The 21,836-nt window shown below is 40.1% G+C and overlaps 1 protein-coding gene across 2 annotated transcripts in view; it reads left to right on the forward strand.

Moving 5' to 3' along the window:
* SLC36A4 (solute carrier family 36 member 4) overlaps positions 1 to 21,836 on the forward strand; it is a 186,646-nt gene that overhangs the window by 143,779 nt on the left and 21,031 nt on the right. For both annotated transcript variants that reach the window (XR_012517979.1, XR_012517978.1), the window contains exon 13: positions 2,333 to 2,513. The gene's annotated coding sequence lies outside the window, so the exon portion shown is untranslated. The remainder of the gene's footprint in view (positions 1 to 2,332; positions 2,514 to 21,836) is intronic.

Below are 21,836 nucleotides of genomic sequence, written 5' to 3' on the forward strand. Positions count from 1 at the left end.
TCCAAGCCAGGTGTCTTGCACAATCCAGACCACTGAGCACAATCTTTCTGACTTTCAGTCCAGTCTACTGTCATGGTTGATATGCTTCTTTTGGATTGATGACAGAAGGTAGCCCCCCTACTTCTCAGACATATTTGGGCAGAGGAATCTCTTCTCATAGCTCCCAATAGCTTAGATTTTGTGTACAACACCATCCTTTCTCTCTTCCTCAGAAACACCACCATCATTTGCCAGCACAAATAGAAAGCAAACTTTCAGGACCCTTTGTATGGAAAAGGGCATAGGTGAAGCCCCCCCCCCAACCCCTGGCTTTCATTCCTTGTCCAGGGATGAAGAAACTCCCTAAAAACATCTTTGACTCACTCATCCATTATGGTTACTTCTAGCACTATTTGCCTTCATCTCCACCTATAGGATCAACCTTGATGTGCTCAAACTCCAGAAAACTCTATACTTGAAAGTCATGTGGATGGTAGAATACATAAAAAGCACTACTAACCTCTCAAATACTGTGTTGACACTTGTTTCCTAGGCAGGAGGTGAGAAAAGATGCCAGGGGAATGATCTTTTTTCTTAATCTTTCAACGTACTATAAGAATATAAACTATCCTGTTTTTCAAACACTTAGCATCTAGAATGGGACATTTATTTTGTGCTTTCTGAAAGACAAATCAGAACCAAAAAAGTGATCTAAGAAAAAAATCTATGCACCCAGAAATTCAGAGAAAATGATGTATTCTCATTGAAGCACAGGTGAAAAAAGACTTCAGAGAGGGCCAGGCAAGGGGGCTCACGCCTGTAATCCCACTGCTATGGGATGCTGAGGCTGGAGAATTGCTTGAGTCAGGAGTTTGAGACCAGCTAGGGAAGTATAGTGAAACCCTGTCTCTATAAAAAATTGTAAAAATAGCTAGGTGTGGTGGTGTACCTGAAATCTTAGTGCCTGAGGGAGGAGGATCGCTTGAGCCCAGGGTTTCGAGGTGTTATAATGAGCTATGATCACACCACTGCTCTCCAGCCTGGGTGACAGAGCAAGATCCTGTCCCCCCAACCCCTGCCCTCTCCCCAAAAAAGTAAGAAAAAGAAAACAGACTTCAAAGAAAATCAAAGTGCAACTGTTTGAACTCTCCCAAATTCATGTGTTGCCAATATGACACTATCAAGATGTGGGTCTTAAAGAGGTGATTAACCCATGAGGACTCCTCCCCAGTGATTGGGATTAGGTCCCCATATAAAGGGACTTGACAGAGGGAGTTTGTTCCTTTTATGTTTTCACCTTTTGCCACGTGAGGACACAGCATTCCTCCCCTCTGGAGAATCCAACATCAAGGTGCCATCTTGCAAGCAGGATGCATCCTTCACGAGACATTCTGAACCTACTGGTCCCTTGATCTTGGATTATACAGCCTGCAGAATTGTGAGAAAGTAAATTCTCTTCTATAAAATACCCAGTCTCAGGAATTCTGTTACAGCAGCGCAAACAGTCTAAAACAGCTGTAAAGTGTGATTAGAGTCAACAACTCTGACTAGAGTCAGTAATTGGGATACTCTGTTATCTCTACTGCAATAACTACCTAACTCCAGGGGCACCATATTTTAGCATATTCCTGCATTGGCAACGTATTGGTGGTGGTGGTGAAGGTCTCCAGACAGAGGGGGCAGTAAGAGGAAAAAGCCCTAAAAAGGCCGCTATGTTTAACACAAGTTTCTTTAAAGCCTCACAACCCGTAACAGGTGCAGATAGGTTCACATTAGCATTAATTCCCTCACTTCAATTGTTTTAACGGAGCCAGCACGAAATCACCACTGAGACAAAGACTAGGCCAAATTACAGGGTCATTATTGGCGTCTCTCTAACCCGTGGCCCCGAAAGGAGGGTGTCAAGACCTCTTATGCCTGTAAACCACCTCCTGGGCAGGGGTGGGGGCGAGGGGCTTTGGACATTCCAAGGACCAGGGGACTTTGGACACTTCAATTGTTACTTAAGTGGTTTCCAGAAGTCAAGGTAAGCGTTAGTTTACACATTGTCTGGGTAGGGTGGAAAGTTACAGACCGTAGTTACTTACTACAAGTCTTAGTTTTTCTTAAAATGGCGCAGGGGCCAAAATGGCGTGGGTTTGGACTGCTTGCCTGTTACATTAGGGTTACAGAGAGCAGCTTCAACGGAAAGCCGAGGTATGGTGGAGGTATGCAGTTTATGGGGCAATGACCATGTCACACAATGGCTCATCTTAGTTTTCTGCCTATGCTTTTCCCTTATTTTCAGATTTCTCTGCAGTTATCTCACCCACATTCAATAATGATCTTCTGTTCCTCTGCTCCACCTTCCTAGTTGCTGTCTATGAGCCACAAGCCACTGAAGGAAGATGTTTTTCCTCTGCTGTGACCGCTGTTGTCTTTCGTGAAATAAAAACTGCCCAGCCCAGGAAGCAAGCGTCAGACACTCCCAAAGCCGCAACACCCTCGAGGCGTCAAATGGCAGTGTGTTCTGTAAATCAAACGAAATGACAGAGGTAAGTCTCGATCATCTTACAGGTTTATTTTTGCCAAAATTGAGCATGTGCCAGGGAAAAAGGAACCCAGAATCACAGGAACATCTGTGAACCATGCTTTTTCCAAACAAGGTTTGAGGACTTTTACATTTAAAGGGGAAAGAGCAGGCAGTATGGGAAAGTGGAAAGAAAAAACGGTGTAGTGTAAATCAGAGAAAAGCAATTGCATTCTTTTGAGGCTTTGGTCAGCATTCACTGAATCCATATTTTACATGTGAAAGAAGGGGGTAGAGAATAGTCAATTATGCATTCGTATGGTGAGTGGTCAATCTACATTTTTACAGTAAGAAAAAATATAACGTAGTCAAATACGCATTTATTTATCTTAAGTGAGGGAGGGATGCTCCTAATTCTTTGTCCCATACCTGTGAAGACAGTCTGTTAATTTACATTGGGTGAAATTCAACAGAATTGTTTTAGGGTAAAGATCTTGGGGCCCACAAGGAATTTCCTCGTCAGCAAATTGTGAGGGAAGGCCCTAGGGCGGTCAGTGGCCTTCTTTCTTTTTATCAATCTATAGAAGAACAAAATGGGAGGCAGTTTTGCATGCTTCGCTTTCCAAGCTTGACTTTTCCCTTTGGCATAATGCGTTTGGGGGTCTCAGACTTTTAGCTTCCTTTCACGGGGTTTTGGGACTTTTCTTTCGTTCCGCTAAAGATGAGGTCCTTGTCGCACGGCCACAAAAATTTAGGCTCGCAGACAATTTGAAGGGTGAGCAGGGCAGGGTTTATTGGGCGAAAACGAAAAAAGGGAACCAGGGACGCTCTGTTAAGCCAGACTCCCTGCTGGTGCGCTTCCTGCCTCACAGTTCAAGCCCCAGGTTCCACACAGCAAGAGGAGGGACCAGGCTCCTCCCCACTGCAGCGCAGCGCCAACCAGTGGCTCCACCCCAGTGCACAGTCCTCCCAGCACAGAGGCTGGTTGGAGTTTCTCAAGGGAGACCTTCCTACCTAGCAGTTTCAACAGTTCTCTCCAGAACTTGTTAGACTGCTAAGCCACACCATATTGTGTGCAGAAATGGGAATAACATCCCTTTCCCTCAATTTGAGTGGGAGGCTGTATTGCAGTGTTTCATAGCATGGGTTCTGAGGACAGAAATAGAATTTTTTGAAATTTCTCTATGAATTAAAAAAATCTGTTTCACAAGGTTGTCATGTAGATTAAATTGGTGGCACATAAAGCTGAAGGTATGGCAGCTTACTCTTTTCTGGACATCATTGAAGTTCAAGTTCACATGTTTGTCTTTAACACTATCTCAGAGGCCTGTAGAAAAATGCCAACAGGAAATGAAAACTTAGATGCACACAAAAGCTTTTACTTGAGTGTTGATAGTGACATGACTCATAATGGCTTCAAAGTGGAAACAACCCATATGTCTACCAACAGACGAATGGGTAAAGTATGATGCAGTGCTGCAGTGGAATATTATTTGGCAATACAAAGAAAGGAATTACTAAAGCATGATATACACAAAGATGAACCTTGAAAACATTAAGTAAAAGACAGTCACAAAAGTCACATATTGCATAATTTATATGAAATGTCCAGAATAGGCAAATTAACTGAAAAAGAAAGTCGATTAGCAATTACCTAGAGCTGTGAGAATGGTGAGTTGGGGGATAATAACTAAGGTATGAGAGATTTCTTTTTGAGGTGATCCAAATGTTCCAACATGCGGTGATAGTTGCACAACTCTGAATGTACTAAAACCAGTTGATCATACACTTGAAATGGGTGAATTATATGGTTTGTGAAGTAATAATGTTACCATACGTAGCTAGTCAGACATGAGCAGGGCAGGAGAGGGCACCCCCATTCGCAGGAATGTCAGGCGACCGTCAGGTGATGCTCAGCCAGTTGTTAAACTCGCTCTTTAAAATACTAATTGGTCACAGCCGGCGGCAGAGAAAGGCAGCCTCCCAGTAGATACAGACATCTGAAACTGGTGATCAGCAGCTTCTCAGTAAGCTCTCGGGGTTGCGCAAGTGGGCTCAAGCATGCGCACTAAGAGGCAAAACGGTGTTTGACCTTTGCTTAGGAACACTGGATTGGTAAGGAGAAAATACCTTAAGCGTGCATACACACAACCGCAATAAACACATTGTGCGTGTGGCCCCTCCCAAGTGCTGGCAGACCACTGTGCATGTGGACAGCCCTCCCCAAGGGAAGAATCTGGAGAAGTAGTTAGTGCAGGACCCCGGAAGCATGCCAACCTATAAAACCCCAAGTCAAAACCTCAAACCACACACTTGATCTCTCAAGGTGTCTGCTTGGCCCTCTTCCAAGTGTCCTTTACTTCCTTTCATTCCTGCTCTAAAGCTTTTTAATAAACGTTCATTCCTGTTCTAAAACTTGCCTTGGTCTCTCACTCTGCCTTATACCCCCTCAGTGGAATTTTGTCTTCTGAGAGGGCAAGAACTGAAGTTGATGTAGACCCATATGGCTTTGCCACTGGTAGCAATAAGAAATATATAGTCATCCTTCAATATCTGTGGGGGAATGGTTCTGGAATCCCCCTCAGAAACTAAATCTGTGATGCTCAAGTCCTTTATATAACATGGTGTGGTATTTGCATATAACCTATACACTACCTCCTGTGTACTTTAAATCATCTCTAGATTCTTATAATACTTATTATAATGTAAATGCTATGTGAATTGTTGTTATACAGTATTTTTAAAATCTGTGTTGTTTTTAATTGTTGTTATTTGATATTTATGTTTTCCAAATATTTTCATTGACTTTACAGATGTAGAGGGCAGAGGGCTGACTGTACATTAGGTCTTTGTCTTAGGTTTCTGGCACACAGTTCCTAAATCCCTTAGACTCTCCAGAGGGATAAGGGTGCCGTTTGTATGCTAATGAAATGACAGGTGGCTAGGTGGGGCAGGGCCCGAGACAGCTCCAGGTGGGACTGGTCACTGGAAAGACCAAGTAATTGGAGGTTTGGAACTAACAGCTCCACCCACAGACCTCCAGGCAGGGGAGAGAAGCTGGCGATGAGTTAGCCACCAGTGGCCAATGATGTAATCAGTCATGCCTATGAATGAAGCCTCCCTTAAAAATTCCTAAATGAAGGTGTTCAGAGAGCTCCCGGGTTGGTGAACACGTCAGTGATGCTGGGAGGGTGGCATGCCTCTGCTCCCATACATTGCTCTCTGCATCTCTTCCATTTGGCCATTCCTGAGTTGCGTCCTGTGCAATAAACTAGTAACAGTAAAGTTCTTTCTCAGTTCTGTGAACCAAACAAATTCTAAGACTCAAGGCGGAGGGTCCTGGGAACCCCTAATTTCTGTTTGGTCCATCTGGAAGGCCCACACTTGCAATTAGCATCTGCTGTGAAGGGAGTCTTGTGGCATTAAGCCCTTAACCTGTGGGGCCTGTGCTAACTCTGGGCAGTCATTTTCAGAACTGAACTGCAGAATATCCAGTTGGTGTCTGGAGAGCTGGAGAATTGGCTGGCATGTGGAAAACTCCCTGCAATTGGTGCCAGTGGTGTTGTGAGTAAAGGGAGCACAGATATCTCAGTAAAGCTGTTACTGAGAATGCCTTTAGGGGGCTTCCTTAGTACCTTGATTTTGGCCTGCAATGGCTGGGCCTTCTCGGGCTGTGACCCCTTCTGAGGAAATCCTGCCCAGTCATCTCCAGCCTGCTCCCAACAGGGTATAAAACCTTGAGCAAGTTACCTGGCTTCCCTGAGTGAGTTTCCTCCTCTGTGATATGGGAAGGAGAGTAGTACCTTCCTTATAATGAGACAACACCTATTCTTTGCACAGTGCCTGGCAGATGGAATGATTTGGATAAATGTGAGCTAACACTATTATGTGTGAAGTGCGGATAATAATACCTACCTCACAAGGTGGCTATTGATGATAAAATGAGTTAATGTAAGGAAACCACTTAGCTGTGTGCCTGGCACATAAATAGTGAACAGTAAATGGTAGAGGAGGAGTAGGTATCATTTTTATAGTTCATAGTATTAGTTTAGCCTGATTCAGGAACAGGAAGGCAGAGAGAGCTTCAAAACCTGAATCATCACATGCATACACTAATTTTTAAAAATGATCTCAACAAAGAACCATGGTTGTCTCTGGTTTTAAATTAGGGCCCTGGCATCATCCAGCCACCAGAATTGTGGCCTATAATGAATCCTTCTGGCTGCCCCAAGGCAAGAGGGAAAAGCTGGTGCACAGTGATGAGGGTGCCTCCTCCTTCTTAGGAATTGTTGGGTGGACGCATGGAGTTAGAGGTCTGGTCTGACAAAGACCTCCCTGCCTCTCATGGCTCTACTGCTCCAGTCAGATTGGCCGAACTGGGCCTGTAGTCTGGGGAGAGGTCAGGATAACCTCAGGTGGCCCTGCTCAGAGGAGCTTCAACCTCAACTCGGCAGAGTTCCCAAGGAAGTGAGGCAGTCCCTCTCCTGATTTTGCTTCCCTTCCTCCTGCTGGGTTCATCCATACCATTTAGTTATGTTTATTTGGAGGTTTCGTTTTAATTTGTATTCTCATTCTTCATTTTCTCTGCTTAGACTGCTCAAAAGCCCAGTTATCTGGTGAATTACTTTATTGGAAAAACAGCAAGAGGTTCATTTCCCCCTTCTTACTCTCGTATTTTCATTTTTAGTTTGTTTCTACTCTAGTGCCCCTGGATCAAGCAGTCAGAGCTGAAGTCCCATCCCACAGGGAGCAGACTCAAGAGCTCTGAGAGGGTTTGGGGAAGCGCCCGTGGAAATGGGCATGGAGAAGCCTAGGCTTCCTTGCTAGCCTCCAGTAACAGGTGTTTTCTGGGTTTTTGCTGAAGATCTTCACCAAGACCTCTTAGAACCTTGGTGACAGGCTCAGGAGAGCTAGACGGGTCCGGAGAGATGAGGTCTGGTGTTTGTCCCCTGGGCTGTTCCTCTCTGTTACTTTTTCCATCTTCTTTTTCCACTCACATCCTACATCCAATGCATATGCTATTCCTATTAGCTCCACTTTCAAAATATAGCCACATCTGATCCACTCTTGCTTACTGCCACCACACCACTATCTCCACTCAGCTGGATTCTAACAACAGCTCTGTCATGAGTCTCCCTGTGTCAATCTTGGCCACCTATAGTCAATCATCCACTATGTTAAAGTACTTTTTTTATTATCAAATCTATCATATCTAGGAAACAAACTACATATGATTTAAATAATAATAAAATGAAAACACCATGGCCACCCCCCAGCTTAAGAAATATAATTTACAATACTCTAGATAACCCCTGGATTCTCTCACAAATTGCATTCTCCTGCCCCCCCCCAGAGGTAATTCACATCCTGAATTTTGTGTTTATCATTTTCTTGCTTTTCGTTTTTTAAAAAATAAAATTTTATCCTTAAATAATATATTGATTAGTATTGTTTGTTTGGGACCCATTAATTCTTCTTCAACTTCTTTCTTTTTTCAACATTGTTTCTGAGTTCGTCTGTGTTGAGGCATCTTAAAGCTTAAATCAGATTGTTGTTTATCTGCACAAAAGCCTTTAACTGCTGCCAATCATGCTTAAGAATTACAATTAACTTCGTTCTTTTTGCTTAGGACTGTCTTGACTATTTAGGCTCTTTTTTGGTTCCATATGAAATTTAAAGTAGTTTTTTTCTAATTCTGTGAAGGAAGTCAATGGTAGTTTGACAGGAATAGCATTGATGGGAATAGCATTGAATCTGTAAATGACTTTGGGAAGCATGCCCATTTTCATGGTACGGAGTCTTCCTAACCACAGGCATGGGATGTTTTTCTCTTTCTTTGTGTCCTCCCTTATTTCTCTGAGCAGTGGTTTGTAGTTCTTGCAGAGGCCCTTCATGTCCATTATAAGCTGCATTCCTAGGTATTTTATTCTCTTTATAGCAATTGTGAATGGGAGTTCATTCATTATGTGGCTCTCTGCTTGTCTGTTGTTGGTGTCTAGGAATGCTTGGGATTTTTGCACACTGATTGTGTATCCTGAGACTTTGCTGAAGTTGCTTATCAGCTTAAGGAGTTTTTGGACTGAGACGCTGGTGTTTTCTAAATGTAGAATCATGTCATCTGCAAACAGAGACAATTTGACTTTCTGTCTTCCTATTTGATACGCTATTTCTTTCTCTTGCCTGATTGCCCTGCCCAGAACTTCCAATACTATGTGAATAAGAGTGGTGAGACCGGAGTCGCATCCTTGTCTTGTGCTTGTTTTCAAAGTGAATGATTCCAGCTTTTGCCCATTCAGTATGATATTAGCTATGGGTTTGTCATAAATAGCTCTTATTATTTTGAGATATAGTCCATCAATACCTAGTTTATTGAGAGTTTTTAGTATGACGGGATGTTGAATTTTACTGAAGGCCTTTTCTGCTTCTGTTAATATAATCATGTGGTTTTGTAATTGGTTCTGTTTATGTGATGGATAAAGTTTATTGATTTGCATATGTTGAAATAGCTTTGTATCCTATATATGAAGCCAATTTGATGATGGTGCTAGAGGCATCATGCTAATTTGCTTCAAACTATACTACAAGGCTACAGTAACCAAAGCAGCATGGTACTGGTACCAAAAAAGGCATATAGACCAATGGAATAGAACAGAGACCTCAGAAATAACACCACACATCCACAACCATATGATCCTTGACAAACCTGACAAAAACAAGCAATGGGGAAAGGAGTCCCTGTTTAATAAAAGGTGCTGGGAAAAATGGCTACCCATATGCAGAAAATTGAAACTGGACCCCTTTCTTATACCTTATATAAAAATTAACTCAAGATGGATGAAAGACTAAAATGTAAAACCCAAAACCATAAAAACCCTAGAAGGAAACCTAGGTAATACCATTCAGAACATAGGCATGGGCAAAGACTTCATGACTAAAACACCAACAGCAATGGCAACAAAAGCCAAAACTGACAAATGAGATCTAAGTAAACTAAAGAGCTTCTGCACGGCAAAAGAAACTAGCATCAGAGTGAACAGGCAACCTACAGAATAGGAGAAAATTTTTGCAATCTACTCATATGACAAAGTTCTAATATCCAGACTCTACAAGAACTTAAACAAATTTACAATTAAAAAAAAAATCAAAAAGTGGGCAAAGGATATGAACAGACATCTCTCAGAAGAAGACTGTGGCCAATAAACACATGAAAAAAGCTCATCATCACTGGTCATTAGAAAAATGCAAATCCAAGCCACAATGAGATGCCATCTCATACCAGTTAGAATGGTGATTACTAGAAACTCAGGAAACAATAGATGCTGGCGAGGCTGTGGAGAAATAGGAACACTTTTACACTGTTGGTGGGATTGTAAATTAGTTTGACTATTGTGGAAGATGGTGTTTCTGGTTCTAGATCATTGATGATCTAGATTCCTCAATGATCTAGAACCAGACATACCCAGTAATGGGATTTCTGGGTATATATCCAAAGGAATATAAATCATTCTACTATAAAGACACATGTACACATATATTTATTGCAGCGCTATTTACAATAGCAAAGACATAGAATCAACCCAAATGCCCATCAGTGATAGACTGCTTAAAGAAAATGGGGCACATATACACCATGGAATACAATACAGCCATAAAAATGGATGAGATCATGTCCTTTGCAGGGACATGGATGAAGCTGGAAGCCATCATCCTCAGCAGACTAACCCAGGAACAGAAAACCAAACACTGCGTGTTCTAACTAATAAGCGGGAGTTTAACATTGAGAACAGATGGACGCAGGGAGGAGAACAACACACACGGGCTTTCAGGGCGTGGGGGGAAAGGGGAAGAAGAGCATTAAGACAAATACTTAATGTATGTGGGCCTTAAAACTTAGATGGTAGGTGGACAGGTGCAGCCAACAACTATGGCACATGTATAACTATATACTAAACGTGCACACTCTGTGCATGTATCCTGGAACTTAGAATAAAATAAAGAATACAGTTAACCCAGGAACAACAAGGGTTTGAAGGCTAGTGGATTTAGATGTGAATTTTTTTCAACAAAATGCAGATCAAAAATACAATATTCAGGGGACTTGAAACCCAAGCATGCAAAGAATTGACTTTTCTTTAATTTTGTTTCTTTCTTGATATGGCGACTCACTCTGTTGCCCAGGTTCGAGTGTAGTGGCATGTTCTCAGTTCACTGCAACCTCCACCTCCCAGGTTCAAGTGATTCTTGTGCCTCAGCCTCCTGAGTATTTGGGACTACAGGCATGCATCACCACGCCTGGCTAATTTTTATATTTTTAGTAGAGATGGGTTTCACCATGTTGGCCAGGCTGCTCTCAAAGTCCTGGCCTCAAGTGATGGTCTTGCCTCGACGTCCCAAAGTGCTGGGATTACAGGCATGAGCCACTGTGCCTGGTCAAGAGCTGACTTTTCTTGTATTTGGATTCCACAGAGGCCACTGTGGGACTTGGGTTTGCAGAGATGTGAGTATACACAGAGAATCCTGGAATCAACCCTTGTATACTGAGAGATGACTATAAATCCAGTCTTCTCTCTGGTCTCACAATGCTCTGCATGACTGGCCCTTGCTTACTTCTCTTGTTTTATTGCCTATATTCTCATCTTCATTTATTCTGCTCCAGCTACACTGCATTTCTTGTTTCACAAACATGCCAACATTGTTTCTGCGTCAGCTTCTTTGCATTGGCTGCTCTCTTTGCCTGAAATTCTCCTCCTATTTTCAGCATGATTTGCCTCCTTACTTCATTCAGATCTCTTCTCAAATGTTGCCTCTCAGAGGCACCTTATTTAATTTACTCTATTTAAATAATTCTTGCCACTCCCTGTACTCTTTCCCTTATTTTTATTCATAACACATCATTATTTGTTCTTATGTTACACACTAATTTATGATGATTCTCCCCTATTAAAACATAGGAGGAAAAGTTTCTTGCCTTTTTCACTTCTCTGTCGGGGCCTGGCATGTATTAGGCATTCAATATTATTTTTATATTAATAAATAATTGAATAAATGAATGAGGAGGCATAATCTCTATCAATTCACTTCTTCAAATCACCCAAATAGGCAGTCAGTCTAGATGTAAACATTATGTTTGCTTTGCAAATGCAGCTCTAAGGTAAATACTTGCTTCTATGCCAAAGCCCACACAGTATAGTTGTGCAGGTTGCACACTGCACCATGCAAACACACAAGCAATTTTGGAATGGCCACTGTCACATTATTCACTAAAACATTCACTAGTTGTTTTACTTGTCTTTAGTTGCATGTAATAAGAAATGCAATTCCAAGTTTGGATAAACGAGAGATTTGTTTGTCTGTGTGCCTGGAAAGTTCAGCAAAAAAGCAGGCATCAGTGTGGCTGAATCAGCAGCTCAACTGTGCTCTTATCAAGGTTGTACTTTCCTTACATGTTTTTTTCTGTTCTGCCACCCAGAGTGTTGGCTCAATTTACACGTGGGTCCCAGCAGATTGGCACTGCCTGACTTCTAGTTCAAGACTTGCAGAAGAAAAGACACAGCTTCTGCCCCAGCTTTCAGCAGGAATCCTGATTGAGCTAGATTAGATCACGGGCAAAGACTCAAGAACATGATTGTGATGAAGACAGTCACACAGGCTGCTTGGCTCTGCTTATCTAGGCTCCCGCAGGCCTGAGGGTGAGGTTAGTCTCCCCAAGCGCAGTGCCTGCAAGGGGCGGTTGGAAACCTTGGGACTGTAATCCGAGGGTGCTGGGTAGACACTGTAAATGTCCACTGAGTCATTCTTTGGTTGCCGAATAGGAACAGTGAAGTCAAGTGAGATCATAGATCTGAGAGTGAGTTAATGAAAAACAATATAAGTAGAATAACATTGGCTATGAATTTTGTGAGCATTTCTTTCTAGAGCTACGTGCAGTCCCTACGTAATGAGGTTTTCAGTTAGAGAGAACGATCTTTATTTTTAGGAGTCAGAGCTGAAATTGTGTCCTGGCTGAGTATGAACTCTTCCCTTCACTGGGTAGTTTTCTCCTGGGTATTAGGCAACTTAGCTGATAAAGTGAGGAGGAAAAGAACACTGTGCTTACTCAGGGCCAGCACTGCCTTTGATGCTGTCTGTGTTGGCTAATTTGCATTCCCAGGGCAGAGATCAAAGAACTTGAGATTCTGCCTCTTTGGAGCAAAGAAGCTCATAGGAGGTCTCAGCAGTCAGAAAGTGATTATGCTGTGTCTGGCAATATCCTGACCTTGGAAAAGAAAGTCTCAACCTTTGGGAAGGCATGCTTTAGAGAAGCTTAGGCCTCTACCTTGCAGAATTCACATCTCTGCTTTGAGCCACTCTGTACCTGAAGAATGATTTGACACATTACACCTGAGTTTCAAAGAGAAGTTGGGGAGTAGGTATGATAATAAATGTCATGGAATGGAGAAGAAAGAATGACTGGAGCACAAAGAGGTAGGGGTGTGTGTGTGTGAGTGTGTGTGTGTGATTGGACCAGTAGAGACGGATCAAAACGCGACATCTTAAAGTGTATTCCAGAAAGCTTCCTGACCCCTTCGTCCTCCTCTCTGTCTGTCTGAAGAATCTGGTCTTCAGGTTTGAGTCACTTGGGCATGAAGTTCCTAGCAGGGTGAGCAGGAAGGGAACTGATGCGTTGGCTACATGCTGCCCACATAGGCACAGTGCCCACTGCATGTCACTGCAAAGCCAGTGACTGGGCCTGACTCTCCAAACTCAGCCAGAAAGTTCAACTATTCCACCAGCCACAAACTCCCACTAAAGCCTGGAGGAGATTCTACAAGGAAGGAGAACTCTGTCAAGTTAGTAGAGATACAGGAGAATCTTCTGGACCTCAGTGTAGCGTGCATGGCTGTGCTTTTCAGGGCAGGGGAAGCTGTCATGTAGCTTTTCTCTACTTTGGGTTCTTTCTGCACTTTGCTTCAGTCTCCTCTCTGCAAGCAGTTTCCTTCACTGTCCCATATATTCTGCATGCATGTGGCTTGGCATACCGTGGTACTAGTTTTGAGTTCAGCTTGACAAGACTTTACAGCTGCAGTGCTAAAGACCCTCTGAGTGTACTTTCTGTGCCTTTAAGTTGAGAGAGAGTGAGAGTGAATGAGAGAGAGAGACAGAGAGAGAGAGAGAGAATGAAAGCAAGCAGATGGGAGAGAAGGGAGAGAAGGGAGGTGTTAGGAGTGGCCACTTAGGCCCATTTCTTTAGTATGGGATATGTGGGTAAAGTACACAATATTTGAGGCATACGTCTACCCAAAACTAATTTATTATTCACCTGAAACTCAAGTTTTGCTAGATGATCTATGTTTTTATTTCTTGTATCTGGCAACTTGACATGGGGCGCTCCAAAGGAGTCTGCTATAGAGGCCAAGGAAGTGATAGTGATTACATAGTGCTATTTTTGTCTTTTAGACTAGGACTCAAATATCAGATTTACCATTTATATGAATGTGAATCATGTAATCTTCTGAGTATTAGTTTCTAAATGGGAATAATTTACATCTTTCTTTGCTCAAAAAAAAAAAAAAAAAAGGAAATGTAGTGAATAACAAAGGTCATATGGGTGTGTCACAAATTTGACCCTATGTGGCACCAGATTAAAGAGCCTATCAGGTAAGATAAAGAAAGGGCCTTAAGAACAGTTAAGATTCCATGTAATCTGTTTTCCTCTGCTATAACTGAATACCACATAGTGGATAATTTGTAAAGAAAGAGATTTAGTTGGCTCATTGTTCTGGAGACTGAGAAGTCCAAGAGCATGGTGCCAGCATCTGACAAGGGCTTCTGTGCTCCGTCATGACACAGTATGAGGGCAAGTGAGCATGTGAGACAGAGAAACGGGCTGAACTTCATCCTTTTATCAGGAACTCACCCTCAAGATAACCCACTCCAGAGGTAATGGCATTATGACCTCATGACCTTACCAACTCTTTTAGGTCCCACCTCCCGATATCCTTACATTGGCAATTAAATTTCAACGTGAGTTTTAGAAGGGATGTTCAAACCATAGTACTCAGTAATTTTTAGTTCCATTGGAAGTTTCACCTACCCCTTTCTCTAATCTACCCTTACGTGATGAACAATGCCAATGTCTACCCCATTATTTTTTCTGGGGGCTTCTAATCAATACCATGAGAAATACTAATGAATTGTTAAGTGCACTTAATAATGTAGCTAGGAGTGATGGCAACCATGTTCTTAAAAAATATGGCTAAGAATGACAAAGGGAATCTAAGAACTCTTAAGGTAATACAATTGTGAGGGATTTTTCCTTTGTAATTTCATTTATGGTTAACATAATGTTTTATGTGTAATAACCATAAATTATAAAATACCTTTTTGGGGGCATTGTAGGGATCTGTACTGTTTGTTCAAAAAATGTTTTGTGCAGTCTACTTGGGGAAGGGTTTGCGGCAGTTTCTGTCAGTCAGTAACAGCTAGTTTGATGAACAGAAACGAAAAAATTGTCAATCCATACAATGCCATTATTTATGAAGAAGAAAGACCTGGCCGCCCTAAGACCTGGAGCTGGAAAAAGGCAGGTCATTGCTGAGGCAGCTTATAAAATCTGAGCAAACACAGGCTGCGAGGTGAGAAACCTCACATTTCGGTCTCTCTGACTGTTGTAAGAATGAATGGCAGTAGTTGGGCTGAGTATTGGGAATAACTGAAGCCAGGGACTCAAAGTACAACGGGACTTACTCTGTCTCAAGGTTGTGGTGAGAACAAATGAGTTAATGTAAATACTGCTTAAAATAGACAATTACAGAGCAAGCCCTATGTAAGTATTACCTATTACTATGATTGTTTCTGTCAATCTCATTTTGTTTTTGTTTTTGTTTTCCCACATAACAGGAAATACAGCTACTGATAGCTCTTAGGTTTTATATGTTATCATTTGCTTTGCTGAAAAATATATGTCTTGATTTCTAAATCCAGCTAGAAATATTCCACAAGCCTAAGGGTAAATCAGAAGTAAAACAACCCTTGTAGAAACTGATGATCAGATCCAAATCAACTGGTTATTCAAGGATATCCTAATCTGTGAAACTGCTAAAGTGATCTTAATTGCTGACATCGCTTTGCATCTGGAAAAAACAAACAAAAATTCTCTCTGGAGGAAGCTAAAATCATTGTAGGCATTAAAACATTATTCCAAAGATTTTTTTTGAGATTCTATGTCTGATACATAAGCAGTGATAACCAGCTATTCTCAAACATGAGATAACAACAACAATCATCAGTAGAAACAACAGATAATATGGACAGACTGGCAGGGACTCCACACACTAGAATTATTTGACACAAACTTAAGTCATGCTTATTACATATGTGAAGATAAAAAACCAGTTTGAAAGTTTTAGCCAAGAGCTTGAAAACTACAAAAAGTGACATAACATTCTGAAAGGACTTACACTTTTGAGTGGGATGAAGTAACTGACAGCAGACCAGCACTCCCACACAGAATAATTCCCACCTAGGAAACATGGACACAACTGAAAAAGCATCTCTTTAAGGCAGTAGAGAGCGGCAGAGACAATGAGAATTGGTGGGACTAAGACTCCAGGAAGGAAGAGCCTTAGCTGAGCTGGCTTTCACAGCCACTTTTATCCTAGAGGCATGTGCCAATTCTGAGCATTTGATGTGCAATTTGGGAGGGCTGTTGCAACAAAAGAAATAAACCAGCAGAGAAGAGATGTTCTCAAACGCATAACTGGTTTTTCCTTGAAGACATTTGCTAAATACTAGGAATGCATATGGTGGAAGCCTACAAACTTAAGTGGGAAAACTTTTGAAAATTAGAGGATGGTTTTTAAGCAATTTTATAAGGGGACCACTCCAATTCTAACCTTGTCTTATAAAATTGCTAAAAATACATGAAGCTGTTAGTTGAAAAGCCTAGAAAGCCAAAGGCAGATGTTCCTCATTGGATTAAAGTGAGAACCTTGCCATGTGCCCAGTGGAGGGATAAATCCTTTCTAGAGAAAGGTTGTGAAGCTTCAGTACAGTTATATATACCATGTCTGGCAATTAAAAAAAAATTAGGCAGCTCAAAGATGGGGTCCTATGTCTAAAAACCAAGAGAAGCAGGTCCACAGGTATTTCAGTTAGCCAATAAGGATTTAAAAAGAAACCTGATTTATTGTGCATGTGTGTGTATGTGTCTATGTATGGAGAAAGGGAGAAAATGGATGAAAGGCTGAAAACATAAATAACTGGAATATAAGAAAAATCAAATCAAAATTCTAGAACTAAAAATCTCATAAAAGAACCAAATTAAATTTTTGTACTTTAAGAAACATTGGTAATTCAGTGGTTGCATTTGACAATAGATTAGACACAACTGAATAGAAAATGTAAAAACGAGAAGGTAGTTCAGAAGAAATTATACAGAATAAAATATGGGAAGAGAAAAGGGTAACAAGGCAAAACAGTATAAGAGACACAGCAGAGACAGTGGGAAGATATACTACTATATGCTTAAATAAATTTCCAGAAGGCTAAATGAGGAAAAAACTCCATAGGACAGAAGCAATATTTGAAATAATAATGGCTGTGAATCTCCCAAACAGATGAGTGACTTCAGTTCACAGATAAAAATAAGTTCCATACACCAAAAGTATGATAAACAAAAAGACACTTCAAAGTAGAACAGGCAAAATTCCAAGACAAGCAGAAAATCCAAAATTAGAAGGAAAAAGGTTCATCTTTAAAGGATCAACTGTTGGACTGAGGTTGGCTTTTCAAGAAAAACAATTGAAAGTCAAAATATGGAGTTTTTTCAGAAAGAAAATAACTGTCAGCTTGGAATTTCATACCTAACAAAAATTTCCTCCAAGAATGAAAGTGAAACAAAGACATTTAAGATATACAAAATTGAGAGAATTAGTCAGCAACAGACTAAAGGTTGTTCCTCAGGCAAAAGGAAAATTATCCCTGAAAGAAGCTTATGGATACTGGATACTGGAATAAAAAACGAACAATGAAAAAAAGGCAAATATATCAGTAAATCTAAACGAATAGTGCTCTCACAAGACAACAATAATAATATATTGTGACATGGATCCAGATGTTAGTACAGAGGAAGGCAGAAAGAGAGGGAAAGAAGAGAGGAAGAAAAAGGAGGAGGCAGAGAAGGAGGAGGAAGAGAGAGCATTTAAACATAGACCAGCACACATTTCAGCAGAAGCATGAGTTGAGAGAAAGTAATGTTATGTTAAGCTCCTTGCTTTATTGAGGAAGAGGGTAAAAATATCAATTAATATTTGCTTTTAGTAATTCAAGAATTCATATTGTAGAGACAAGTAAAAGAGCCTATCACTTTCAAATGGACACTAAAAACAAAATAAATGATAAGAAATAATCAATCCCCCTGAAAAAAGGCAAAAAAGAAAGATAGAGGAACATAGCCTAGGCAGGGGCAATAGGAAGTGCATGCACATGTATGTACAGATAAATACTGAATACATATAAATCCACGTGTATAATGTGAATATTTTGATCAATTAGAAGGCAAAAAGTTTTAGACATTAAAAAAGAAAAAACACAGAATGCAAGCCCATGCTGCTTACAGACAACACACTTTAGATATATGGATATAGAAGGTTGAATGTAAAAGAATAGGAAAAGACGTGGCTATGCCAGCATGAGACAAAATAAATTTTAAGGCTGAAAGCAGTATTAGAGATGAAAGGGGCATTTTATAATGATGGAAGGTTCAACTCACCAGGATAATATAGCAACTCTAACTTTATGTGTATGAAATAACATGGCTTCGAAATGTATAAAGGAAACATTGACTGAACTACTAAGAGTTCAGTCAAGTTAAGAGGAGTTAACAAATTAATAATTAAAGTGGGAAAGCATACCTCTCTCATTAACAGATAGACACCAATTATTAAGGCTATGGAAGATTTAAAGAACATGATAAACTTAACATAATGAACATATCTAGAACGTTGCACCATGATAGCTGTGGATAGACCTTCTAAAGAGTCATAAAGCAAGCTGCCACAAACCTCAAAGAGTGGGAATCACACAGCGTTTTGTTTTTTTTTTAACAGTTTAATTAAGCTAGAAGTCATTAATAAAATACAACTAGAAAGTTATTTTTTAATTTTTAATATACTTCTAAATTTTTAAGTTGTCAAATTGTCATTTGGGAATATTTTGAAATGCATAATAAAAATTGTACATATTGAAACATTGGAATACAGTAAAAGCATGCTTAAAAAATAATGTTTGCTTTTAAATGCATGTATTTGAGAAGAAGAAAAGCTACAAATTAATGCATTCAGCATTCATCTAAAAAAGCTGGAAAAGGAACTGCAAATGAAATCTTTAAAAAGTGGAAGAAAGGAAATAATGACGAGAACAGAAATTAATGAAATAAAAAAAAAAAAGTGCAACAAATCAACAAAGCCAACATGGTTTCTGACAGCCCAGACGAAAAGGACTTAAAACTTACTAAATGTTTATCACGTTCTGTTTGGTCCGCTCGGACTTTTAAAAATGCTCTCTAATTTAATTGTTTTTAATTTCTTTATTGAGATATAAATCACATACCAGAAAGTTCACTGATTTAAAGTGTACAATTCAGGCTGGGCGCAGTGGCTCACGCCTGTAGTCCCAGCACTTTGGGAGGCCAAGACGGGTGAATCACAAGGTCAGGAGTTCAAGACCAGCCTGGCCAACATGGTGAAACCCCATCTCTAGTAAATATACAAAGAATTAGCTGGTCATGGTGGCGGGCACCTGTAATCCCAGCTACTCGGGAGGCTGAGGCAGGAGAATCACTTGAACCTGGGAGGCAGAGGTTGCAGTGAGCCAAGATTGCACCACTGCACTGCAGCCCAGGAGACAGAGTGAGACTCCACCTCAAAAACAAAACAAAACAAAACAAAGGTGTACAATTCAATGGTTTTAGTATATTCACAGGGTTGTGCAACCATAATCACAATCTAATTTTAGAACATTTTTATCCTCACAAAGGAACCCTATACTTGTAGATAGTCGCTCCTCATTCTTATTTACTCTCCTTTTCCCTGCACAGCCTGTGGCAACTACTAATCTACTTCCTCTCTATAAATTTGCATCTTTTTAAAAAAAAAACATTTTACATAAAATGAATCTTAAAGTAGGTGGTCTTTTGTGACTACCTTCTTTCACTTAGCATAATGTCTTTGAGATTCATCCATGTTGGTGGTACATAGCAGTGCTTTATTCCTTTTTGTGGCTGAATAATATTCCATTATATGGATATACCACATTTTGTGTTACTATTCATCAGTTTATAGAAATTACCTTGTTTCTACTTTTCAGCCATTATAAATAATGCTGCTATGAACATTCATGTCTAACTTTTTATAGATATGTATTTTAATTTCTCAAGTTGCAAGAATTCTTGATTCTAGATACAAGTCCTTTATTAGACTTATTAGCTAGCAAATATTTTTTCCCATTCTGAGGGTTGTCTTTCCACTTTCTTGATGGCATTGTTTTCTACAAACATGAAATTTTAAAAATATGATATAGTCCTAAGAGTTTATAATTTTAGCTGTTACATTTAGGTCTATGATCTATTTTTAGTTCACTTTTGTGCATAATTTAATATTTATGACAGTTCTGTAAGATGGGTATTGTTATCTTCATTTTATATGTAAGATAACGTAGACTCGGAGTCTAAATGAATTCCCATGATCCAACCCTTATACGATGAAGCTAAGATTCAGACCTAAATTTTCAAAGCACGCTTAGACACAAAGTTCTCTAAAGCACAAAGCCTGCTTAACATTTCTAGCATTATGATATCTCAGTTATTTTGGAGTATAAAACATGCCTGTAGGAGATTAGATGGAGAAAATGTTGGCATTGTTTCAAGAGTATACTAATTTAATGAAATCCTATTTCATTAGACGCTTACATTGAAAAAATTAGGTTTTTGGCAAGTATCTTCTGAGGCTGGAGTTCATTAAAAAGATGCATACTGCGAGATGAAAATATATATCAGAAGACCAACTAGACTCTCTAAAGCATAATGAATCCCATAAACCACATCTCATTATACTTTATTTCTTAATTAAATGCTGCATAAACTATTAAAATACACATTTTCTACCATAAAGCTAGCAATACCACTAATATCAAAGGACAATAAATATAAACTAGCTGCTTCATGGTATCAGGTAACTGATGTTTTCTCTAAGTGAAGAAAGCCCAAATAGAGCACAAATGAAAAATAGTTACTGGCAGAGGAGCAAAAAGTGGGAGAGAAGGGAACTGTCAACTTATTTTTGAGGGTGGAAGATCTAAACAATGTTTGTCTATAAAACTGTCATCCTGAAGCGATGGTCAAATGACATAGCTGTTTGGGAGTACTTTTTGCTGGAGAGTGTCAAAGCCCACTAGTTCAGGCTCCCCCACCAAACTACCATAGACTTTGTGGCTGAAGCAGCAAACGTTAATTTCTCACAGTTCTGGAGACTGGGAAGTCCAAGATCAATATGCCAGCACATCTGGTGAGGGCCCACTTTCTGCTTTACAAATAGCTGTCTTCTCACATGGCAAAGACGAAAGAGAGAAAGAGAGAGAGGGAGCAAGCTCTAGTGTCTCTTATAAAGGCACCAATTCCATTCATGAGGGTTCTACACTTACTACTTAATTACCACCTGAAGGTCTTACCTCCTGATACCATCACATTATCACACTGGGGGGTTAGAATTTCAGCATACTAGTTTTCAGGATACACAAACATCCATCTATAACAGTCTGGTATAAAGTACAGAGAGAGAAGGAGAAAAGGCAAAGATGTCGGAAGAGATGCAGAGATGATGAATTTTTTTTTTTTTGGTTTAGAAAATCTAACTATTAAGTCCTCAAGTCCTGATTCGGAGATGACCTAGAAATTGCACAGCAGTTTAGGCAACACAGAGAATAAACTCAAACTCAGCCTTCCAATACATTACCCAAGGATAAATTTGAAGTACTTGAAATTACTTTACTGGAAGAAGAAATTGACAATAATGGAAGGAATGGACCAAGCAGAATGTACTGACATTACAAATGCATTGGCAAGGAAGCAAGAGAATTTTGCTTTGGGGTTACTGATACATGAATAGCATGATACAAGCATGTAAGAAAAACTATTCAAGAAGAATTTGATGAGCTTTATGCAACTACCCTAGAGCAGCAGCAGTCAAGAGATGTTTTGCTATTGTTCACTGCCTTTATTAAAAATGCTTATTTTTTAAAAAAAACCTTTTATTGTTTTAGAGACAGGGTATCACTTTGTCAGCTAGGCTGGATTGCGAGTGATGGTGTAATC

Source organism: Saimiri boliviensis, chromosome 6, assembly GCF_048565385.1.
Source record: "Saimiri boliviensis isolate mSaiBol1 chromosome 6, mSaiBol1.pri, whole genome shotgun sequence".
Lineage (NCBI taxonomy): Eukaryota > Metazoa > Chordata > Mammalia > Primates > Cebidae > Saimiri > Saimiri boliviensis.